This window comes from Leptinotarsa decemlineata, unplaced genomic scaffold (genome assembly GCF_025532065.1).
Source record: "Leptinotarsa decemlineata unplaced genomic scaffold, Ldec_3_MD MMD2_tig00026345_RagTag_RagTag, whole genome shotgun sequence".
Lineage (NCBI taxonomy): Eukaryota > Metazoa > Arthropoda > Insecta > Coleoptera > Chrysomelidae > Leptinotarsa > Leptinotarsa decemlineata.
Genome location: NW_027412696.1, coordinates 237,781 through 249,024, shown reverse-complemented (window position 1 = coordinate 249,024; position 11,244 = coordinate 237,781). Strand labels below are relative to the sequence as shown.

At 34.8% G+C, this 11,244-nt stretch overlaps 1 long non-coding RNA gene across 1 annotated transcript; it reads right to left on the bottom strand.

Moving 5' to 3' along the window:
* Positions 1-6,902: 6,902 nt before the first annotated feature.
* LOC141486085 (uncharacterized) lies at positions 6,903-9,971 on the bottom strand. Its single transcript, XR_012467635.1, has 3 exons — positions 9,651-9,971; positions 9,141-9,264; positions 6,903-7,974 (listed from the first exon to the last, which is right to left on the bottom strand). It is a non-coding gene; the product is annotated as an uncharacterized lncRNA (long non-coding RNA).
* Positions 9,972-11,244: the final 1,273 nt, after the last annotated feature.

Below are 11,244 nucleotides of genomic sequence, written 5' to 3'. Positions count from 1 at the left end.
ATCTTACCTAATGAAGGTCATCAAATCTATTCCTGATATTGTGTCATAGTGTTATTGTTCTTACCTGTTTTTTTATCTACGATCATTACGACTTTGATCAATTATCAGACTTTCTGGAGAACTTAGTTGGCGCTTCGGACATCCTTAGTATTGCAGAAATTATACGGAAGATATTCAGGGTTTGCTAGATATGCTATTGAAGATATATCCTTTACTCACGGACCGTAGAATCAAATCAAGAATCACTAAGTTCAAAATAAAAATTCTTAAACAATTAAATGCAGAATTGGAAACCAGCTCCAATATTTCAGTATCAGATGAAAGCGAATGCTCGCTAGAGACTTACTGATTGATCTCTCGATATCACATCTAATTTACATTTATCCCACATTCATATTACAATGGAATATCAATGGGGTTTTTACCCATCTAGAGATGCTGAAATTGCTGATAAGCGAACAGAAACCTTCAATTATTTGTTTGCACGAAACCAATTTCAGTATGCTCTTAAAAATTAAAAATCCTTTCACAAAATCAGAACAACGGGCTACAAAGCAAGTGGCGGTGTTTCTACTTACTGCACAGCATCTATAGAAGCAAGAGAGATCCCTCTCCTGACTGAAATAGAGGAAATAGCAGTGTCAGTAATATCACCACGACGCATAAACATTTGTAACATTTACATCCCACCTAACAGAGATATTTCTGTGATGGAAATGGATAATCTAATCCAACAAATACCAAAACATCGAATAATAGTAGGTGACTTCAACAGTCATAATCCTATATGAGGAAGTGTTTCATTGAATAATAAGGGGGCAGTCATAGAGGAAGTAATTGATATATCCGGTCTAATGTTTCTAAATACTGGTAAAGTGACAAAATGGAATTCAGTTACTGGAAACCACTCCATACTCGATTTGAGTCTATGTGATCCTGAACTTTTCCCACTTCTTATTTGGAAGATTTCATTATTTTCCTATGACAGTGATCATCTGCCCATTACCATTCGGGATGGTCGTAGTCCCGGAACTCTAGAGGGGGTTACCCTGAGGTGGAGGCTGGGAGATGCTAGCACAGAAAAATGGAATATGTATGAAAAAATCGTAGATAATAAACTGAACCAGATGCCACTACCGTCAAGAGAAAACATCGACAATTATGTTAAACAGTTTAACGACATCATCACTGAAGCAGCCAATGCTTCAATAGGAAAAACAGCACAAGTAGTGGGACACTTTCCTGTCCCCTGGTGGAACAAAGAGTGCGAATCAGCTATCAGACAGACGAAGACGGCTTTTAACAGACTAAAAAGAAAACACACTGAAACAAATCTCATTTAATTCAAACAGCTGCGGGAACGAATGAGATATATAATAAAACAGAACAAAAAGAAGTCCTGGAAAAAGTATGTCTTCTTCATCAATTCTTCCACCCCTATGTCAGATATATGGAAAAAAATAGGAAGATAAAAGGTGCCAAGACGAATATGGAAATAGCTGCGCTGCAAATGGGAAATTCAGTAATTTACGACAAGGCTGAAATATCCGATATACTGAGCGACACTTTTCAGAAACACTCGAACAGTGATGCATACAGCCAATAATTCCAACAAGTGAAGAGAATCCAGAAACTTGACGAAATTCAAATTGATGAAGACCCCCACCACCATCTGAATGTACCTATCACAATCGTGGAGCTGAACGATGCTCTCTCAAAGGCAAATGATTCTAGCCCCGGCCATGATACAATAACATATATATCCCACATTCGTAAAAACCTATATCTCCCATCTGTACCATGTGCATGTGTACCATGTGCAAGATTTATTTACTTCTTAGAACAGAATAATCTTGTGATTCCTGAACAAAGCGGTTCCCGAAAGTATAGATCCACTCTAGACAATCTTGTGAATTTCGAAACAGACATCAGGGAGGCATTTTTTGCCAATAATAATTTTTTTTTTCTGATTGATTCGGCCGTTACTTGATGATAAAGTTTGTGGAGATCAAATCATTTAGGTGTAGTTTGGGAAACTAATAGCAGTGTTTTTCGATCTACAAAAAGCGTATGAGCGGGTATAGAAATATAAAGTGCTCAAACAACTGAAAACTGGAAAACTGATGGAAACATCTTCGCTTTCATACAAAATTTTCTGGGAAACAGAACCTTCAGAGTGAGAGCTAATGGTGGAGTGGAGCTCTCTGACCTCAAGACACAAGAAAATGGTATTCCACAAAGTTCATCTCTAAATGCCACCCTTTTTCTGGGTGCCATAAACGATATCCTGGAAAATATTGTAGCTCCGATTGAAGCTAACATTTATGCTGACGACTTAGTTTTATACACGAATGGCAAAAATATGCAATCATCAACCAAACTCCTCCAACATGTCATAGGACATCTCGAAGAATGGTCCAAGCGAACAGGACTTCAATTCTCTGCCAAAAAAACTAAATGCATGGTATTCACTCAAAATTCCAATGTGCAGAATCCATCCTCAAGCTTGTACAATCAACAACTGGAATTCGTTGATAACATGAAATTTCTTGGAGTCATCTTCGATAAAAAACTTCTATGGAAAAAACATATAGAGAAACTCAGTCATCCCAAAATGGTCTTAACCTACTAAAAACACTAGCTAGCCATTCTTGGGGTGCAGCCTACTGAACCCTGATGCACTTGTATAAAGCAACAGTGAGATCAAACTTAGACTAAGGAGCTATAGTGTACTCAAGTGCTAGAGAAGCAATTTTGAAACTATTAGATAGCGTTCATCATGCTGGTATAAGAATAGCATATGGAGCATTTCAGACTAGTCCAGTGGAGAACTTGTACGTTGAGTCAGGAGAACTCCATTACAACTGAGAAGAAACTACCTCAGTATGACCTATGCTTCAAGAATTTCATCCAATCCTAAAAATCCTACTCATAGTCGCATTTTTCCCAAGCATATAAATGAAATATACCAACAAAAGACTCACATCATGCCGCCCATATATACCCGCATCCACAGAATACCTGTCACTATCAACCTCTCATCTACCTATCCTATTTCCTTAATTACTCCTCCTCCATGGTTAATCGATATTCCACCCTGTAACACAGAACTGTTTATATTCCCGAAAGATGGAACTCCTGCTGCACTGATCCGAAAATCATTCCAGGCCATTTCTTCTGAGTTCTCTAACTTCAATCACATCTATACCGATGCTTCTAAAATAGAAAAATGTGTGGGAGCAGCCGTATTCAGCAAACATGAGAGTAAACGTTACAAACTACCTAGCGTCAGCAGTATTTACACTGGAGAGGTGTATGCCATTGCACAGCCATCGTGCCATCGCACGAGCTTTTCAAACTTCACTAAGAAGGAAAAAGAGTCGAGATAATCTGGATATCTTCATACATTGAGATACCAGGAAATGAGAAAGCCGACATGCTGGCACGTAACGCCCTCTTAAACACTAGTGCAGTGACAATTGAAAAAACACTACACACAGACATATATCGTCAGATAAAAACTTCCATAAACGCTATCTGGAAGCAGAAGTGGCAATCTTCAACTACCAATAAACTGTACAAAATAAATCCCAACATGGAAATGAAAAATTATGCTGCCCTTAGTCGAAAAAATCAAATAACCATAAGTCGCCTAAGAATTAGACAAACTCGTCTCACTCACCAACATTTACTAAAAAAGGAAGCTCGAAGTAAATGTGAAAATTGCAACATGGACTTAACAGTGGAACACCTATTCACATGTCAACAGCACCAACAAGAGATAAACGAATTGAAGCTAACCTGAGACATATCCACCATTGTTAATAGAGAATGGAATAATGTAATAGAATATGTCAAACGAATCCATATATTTAATTCAATTTAATGTACCTATACCGATATGAAGTGTATCTCATGTACCGCCGCTAATAACCCTATGTGGTTGATGCGGTTTGAAATCTAAATAAAAAAAAATTACGACAAAGAGGCTGTTTGGAATGGAAACCCTGTTACTGATTTCATTCCACATTTTTCTTTTTCGAAACTATCGAAAGCATCAAACCTTTGTCTCAACAATTTCAAGCATTGCTCACTTATTCTGTGGTGGTTCACTGTGGCATGTTGAGTGGCAATATACTTCTGTGGTCCATGATTTCGAATATGTGACACATGTTCTTTGTAGCGAGCTATTATAATCCGTACATCCTAGACGTTTCTGTTTCGTCGTGTTATCTTTCGGCCTGCACAACACCTTCAGAAGAGTACGGGCAGTTTGGAAAGCCACTTTCATATTCAATCTTTTGAATATTTCGAAAAATCCGTTGGTGTATTTTAGTTCATATCTAGAACTATGAATTTTAGGTTTTTATTTTTTTGAATAGTCGCAAATTAATGAAGACATACTCTAAATTTTCCTTTCATAATTACCTCATCTATTTTGTTTGAAGGACACCCGAGTTTCAACAAATTCCTTGGTGAATTTTTTCGCGATATTGAATCCCCTTCTGCGTAAGGGTAATGTCTATGGACAAGAAAATATATGGGAAAGAAAGTTTTTGGCTTTCTACTACTCCATCTTGATACAGAAAAATGTGGGAATCTCATTAACCACTCATCAGTGCAAGATAGTGGCCATCATCGACCTAAAGTCAATGATATTCCATAATTGAAAATCGGAATTCTTTCAGAGTATTTCATTCCTCGCCTAAGTTGGAGCGAACAACAAAATGTCACTCCATCTAGTGGACGAGGTACTAACCAACTGCATATACGTAATTTGCCCGATTCCTCTGAATGAGGAAGAAAAACTTTCTTATTAGTCAGTGGGCTATGCTTGAAGACTGGCAGTAAACAAATCTAAAGAAATGAACTCTAACCGGTCTGCAAGTGTGCCCGTTCCAAAATTGAAGGTCGACTCTTTCAGTTGTATTGCCAATTGCATATGCAGGAAATTTTCTGTGAAGATTCCTGCATTGACGCCTGTTGGATTTAATCCAACGCCCTTCGTGGTATTAGCCAGGGGAGTAGTTGTTTTTCTGATAGGCGTCAGTCCATTCAACCTACTGTGTAGGTATATTCGAGACTGGCTTGAACGTTTAAAGTTCATTTCTTTAGATTTGTTTACTACCAGTCTTCAAGCATAGCCTGACTAATAAGAAAGTTTTTCTTCCTCATTGAGAGGAATCGTGCAAATTACGGATATGCAGTTTGGTTAGTACCTCGTCCTTGTTTAAACATCGTGATACAATTCAAACGATCAATAATCTAATCGATTTTACTCAGACCATCGTGCAAACGGAAGAGAGCGAGCCCTTGTCCCTTCCAGAAAAATTGAATTCGCTCATGCGTATTTTATTCATACCTATTGATCCGAACTTCATATTACGTTCTGTAAAAATATAAGTGTTGTAGATTTCATTAATGGTTCGGCTATCTTCCTCAAGATGCTCTGGTATGTACGAAATCATTATTATGGCATTGTCTAAGGATTTATAGTCGGTCAACCACAACGTAAAAAGCATTGGATGGAGGTTGCCAGAGCCATCTATACTTTTTTCATTAGAAATTCTGAAATTGTATTTTGTGATATGGCGCCTTCGTCGGAAGGAAAGCAAAACTTTCATTGAAGAAAGAGCAAAATAAAATTATGAATGAAATAATGTTGACCTTGAATTAAAGTCAAGATAAAGTTTGCATTCAGATGTTTGGAATATCAGATTTACTGAAAAATAATAACTAAGTATAGATATTAAGATATATCGTTTCGAGGCAATTCCACTTATCTAATTATCTTGAAATTTAGCAGGGATACATATTATTCGAGTGACAATGCATTAACGATATTTACTATAAAAGAAACAAAGGTTGAGTTTGGTGAATTGAAAGATTTTCATCAACATTCATGATAGATGAAGAGTTTTGTAATTTAATTCCGATTCTATTAAAAATTGGTATTTTGAAGTCAAATATTAGATATTTTTACAAGATTCAAGATGGCGGATAAGCTAGGTGATTCATGGTCTGATTCCATTCAAAATTGGTATACTGGTGCTTCTTGGGCCATGATTTTTCATTACGTTTTTATTGACTCGCTTTCTTGTCTGTTTGTTCTGTACAAATCTTGTGAAGTGAAATTTGTTCAACTCCTTGATGAAATTTGGCAGATGTTCATATGTCCGTGTCAATGCATTATGAAATTTTTGTCACAGAAAAAAAAAAACAAAATGGACGTGATATATGATTATGGTCTGATTCTATTAAAAATTGGTTTGTGGGGGTTTTTGGATCCAGATATTATGAATTAATAGTAAGGATTACTGAAATCAAGATGGTGGCTCCAAGATGGCTACAAGTTCAGTGATTTTGATCCGATTCGATTGAAAACTGATATGTCGGGGTTTTAGGGATCCGAGATTGTGAATTTTTAGACAATTTTCAAATTTGAAATGGCGGAGGAGTTTTATGATTATGGTTAGATTCGATTCAAAATTGATATGTGGGGAATAAAGAGGTCGGAGATTAGGAATCTTTTGTAAAAATAGAATTTAATAGGAATTCAATGATATTTTTGGTTGTTTCCAACCCCAATATCTTGGTCTGCGACCGCGCTTGTTCAAAAGATGTACTCACCAGAAAGCATATTTATGATGCAGAAATCCATCTCACCATACACAGACCTCCATTATATATATATATATATATATATATATATATATATATATTTTCCTGAATATTCAATATCAAATATGAATGCCCTCCAAAAGGAATATTCTCAATTAAAATTAAAAGATTATTGCGGAATTATGAATTTTCCATCATAGAGTTTTTCTAATAAAAAAATTGTATGGTCAGAATCAATGAAACCATATGAAAATATTATTCTGTTTATTTGTATGGAAACGAAGATATTTATTCACCTTCAAAAAATTTTTACAGAAAACATATGTTAGTATAGTCACACAACAGTTTTTTCTTTAAGTACGTCACAATATTGTAGAGAGTATTCTTAAACTAAAAAATATATAAGAATAAAGAAAAAAATTGTTAGTGCATCAAAAATTAGATATTTACATATATAAAACCAGTCACACTTATACACATATAAACAGTTTTAACTTTAGAGGCACACAGATGGAAAACACAGAAACATTAATCACAAAATCTGTAGTCTACACTCTTAACAAGCAAAAAATAAGTAAAAGACCCATGAATGAAAAAAATTCATTTATATCATATATTGGATTCAGTAGCAATGATTGTTTCAGTTGGTATTTGATTACTATAACTAATTATGTTTTAAAATACCAAGTTTGTCATTTTTTCTCCTTGCCCTTGTTTTTATTCCACTTGAAATATCTTTACAGTTTTTGAAAATTTGTGTGCGTAACAACAAATTAAAAATATATTTTCAGTGTTCTTTACATTTTTCTTGTGCCTCAAACCATTCAGGAAGATACTTGAAAAGTTGTTTATTTGCTTTATCTTTAATATTGCTGATTATGTTTTTGGCACAGTATTTTTCGATATACTGGTTATAACACACTATTGTCTTATGTGAATTGCCTCATAAAATTTGAGGGCGTTCACAAACCACTTGGGGTTTGAATATTGTAATTTTTGTAAAAAGTCAATAACTCATCATCATCTGCCAAATCTTCCTCGCTTTGTAAAATAACTACATTCACGACATTTAAATCGCAGGTATACTACTGCGCAGGATTCCACTGTTGCGGAAAAATCATCTATTGTATCTACAGGTGCATTTGATGTTTCTGATGCTTTACTTGAATTTGAAGACTCCTCCTCTTCCTCGGTGTTCTCTAGAGAACTGTCCTTTACTGTAATAAAAATGTTTTCATCTTCATCCAATGATCCTGGCAACCGTTTGTGTTGAAGAAATCGTGAATCGAAATGTCTGCTGCACAAAAATGTTACTTAGTGGTTTTGGGCTCACACCAGGCAATATGATGTTGTCTGAAAAAGAAAAAATACTAATTGGTAACTCGATAAAACAATCATCCGATTGATTTGAAATTTGATAAGTGTAAATAATTTCGATTAAAATGCATTATGAAATTTTTGTTCGAAAAAAACAAAACAAAATGGCGGCTCCATTATGGCGGACAAGTTTCGTGATTATGGTCCAATTCTATTCAAAATTTGTATCTGGGGGGTTTTCAGAGTCGGAGATTTTTCATTTAGTTTTACCTGTTTCGGTGTCTGACTGTGTCCACATACTCCACCTTGTGTGACTTTCATAATAAATATCCATCATTTCGTGTTTTTTCTTCAATAAATTTTATAGTAGTGAAAAGTTATTTTCAAAATTCGATATCTTGAAAACGGTTGAATTTAGGAAATGATGTGCTATATCAATTTTGTTCAAAATTTCAATCAGAATGAAAATATGTAATAATACATAAGGTGTTCTATTGAAGAAAAAACAACTTTATTTCTTCAAGACTTTTTGACTTATCCTGTTAACCTAATTTTTATTTAGTGTGGTAGATTTGGAAAAACCTCAAAACTCTTGTAGGCATTTTAATATTTTTGGCTAGCTATCTCACTTTAAGAAATAATCGACCGTTTCCATACATATCGGCGACCCTTTATAAAAAAATTGATGCAACAGTCATATATAAACATCAACTGATAATTATTATTTTTCAATATTCAGCAAAATGGTGGTGGTGGTGGTGGTGGTGACAGGCGTGGTTGAAGAACTTGAGAAAGGCAATCAAATTACCCTAAAGCTTTGCGATCTAAACAAAACTGTGTGTTATATGAAATACTGTTGAAAAAATTAGGGATTACAGGTATTTCGTTCGCTTCATCTAATAAGAACCTATCTGACAAACTGCCAACAACTAGTAATATCCATGGTACTCTGTCAAACTTACAAACTGTCGAAAACAGCTTTCCGAAAGGGTCTGTTTTGGTGGTCAAATTAGATAAGGGTAACAAGAAGAACTATATATCATTATTCGTTTGCAAAACTTTTACATGAAGATAGTTGTTGAATTTTTTTGTAATATTGATATAAGAGTAGGACTCTTGCAGAATAATAGATCCATTGGAAGTTACTTTACATCTATATATTTTGAAATTGATATATTTTGGGAACTGTTGAGGTTTCTCACCTGAATGGATTATCCATTATTAACATCTTGTGGGATCTTTGACAGGAAAATGGAAAAAACTCAAACTATGGTCATTTCTAGTTGAGAGTCCACATTTGTTGTGAGCACATTCATTGCCAGACATCTGGAAATGAAGATAAAATTATAAAAGAAACAAAAGGCTAACAACTCAATTGGGTAAATTTGCTGATACAAATAATCTCATTATTCATAAAATTTTCACCAGTTAGTGCACATTCATCACATATTTTGAAACACAAAAGTATTTTTTGCAAAATGACCAACACCAACTCGAAAATTAGGTCACTTGTTTTACAAGGGTACTAGCCAAAGGCCAAAGACCAAAGAAATTAAAATGGCAAATTTTAATGTATAATTTTTCACATTGGGTATGTGGAGAGGGTGCACCAGAAGGTGAAATGTTATATGTCCCAAGATTATTTGGACAAACAATGGCCATTTAATTTCATTTTGGTGACTACATAATTTATTCAGGTCGTGAATAAATACCAATTCTCCAAAGTTGCTGCAACATAACCTATTGCACCCACTTTAATTTGTTGAATAATTCATTTTGGAAATACATTTGAAAGGATCTAATAACATAAAATTTCAAATATAATCATTGAACATATTTTTACATTTTTTCGATGTTCTATCACAACTCACTCACAATTATTGTCTTATAAAAGTACAAATAACATAAACCAATAACTACTAAAACCACAAATAACACAAACTGACTACGAAGAAAACAATAAAACCATATCAGAATCACAAAAATTCACTACTAACACCGTACATAAGTAAGTTTACTTCTATACGGTGTTTTAAATATGGGATGGATATAATTTTATTATCAAATAAAGTCTTACTGACGTATTTAAATTCTATTTATTTGACAACTGTCATCAACATCTTCTCTCTACTAACAAACTTGATTTAACTAAAAATATTATCAGACATCACATAAAATAAATAAAAAATCTATATACAGAGGGAATGATAAAAACATACATTTTGAATCCAACATTCTCCCCCAATTTGAAATTGAAATAAAAAACAAAAGAGAAATTTCAAAATTACATTATAAATTTCACTCGAAACCATGAAGATGCGGAGCTCTGACTTTACGCCCCCTTCTTGTGACTATCTCTTTAGTTTTCTTTTTGATGCCTTGCTCTTCTGTTATGTAGTCCTCATCAGTTTCACCTTTGACTGCATTCATTTTCTTTTCAATTTGAAGAAAATTGTTACTGTCCTCTTCCGTCGTCACTTCTAAAGGATGTAAACGCTGAAACGGTCGAATAAGTTCCCCACTGTTCACTTTTATTTTCGCTACCCTGGGTACGTCATCTTTTCCAGGATAAATTTCCAATACTTTTCCTATAGGCCAGTTTATTCGCTTTACATTGTCGCTGCTGACAAGAACAACATCTCCAATTTTTAAACTACCTATTTTCCTTTTACCAGTATGTACGAGTTCCGCTAGATATTCCTTTCTGAATCGGCTTCGGAGTCCTTCTCTTATCTTTTGCAGGTATCTATGTCGTTTCATAAGTTCTTCATAAGTTAAAGTTGCTTTCCCTAAGTTTCTACGAAGTAATTCCTTAATTACTCTGACCATGCGTTCCCACCAACCGCCCCACCAAGCGGCTGTTGGAGGATTCTGATGCCATTTGATTTTTCTAACTGTAGAGTAGTCCATAACTTCATTCCAGTCTATCTTCTTCAAGTAGTTTTTTGCTCCAATAAAATTTGTTCCGTTGTCAGAATATATAACTGAAACTCTTCCTCTTCTCGCCATAAATCGCCTCAGTGATGATAAAAATGCGTCTGTTGATAGAGATTTCACCAGTTCCAGATGCACTGCTCGATATACTGCACAGGTAAACAGTACGATCCAGGACTTGTCTCCCCCTTTCAAGTACAATGGTCCAGCTAAATCTACTCCCGTTATCTCAAAAGCGGACACATTGTTTATCCTATCTTTCGGTAGTGGAACAAAAGGCGTATTTATGCATTTACTTCTGAATCGTTTGCACTGAACACATTTTTCTATCACTTCTTTAACAAATTTTCTTCCTTTCAGTATCCAAAATCT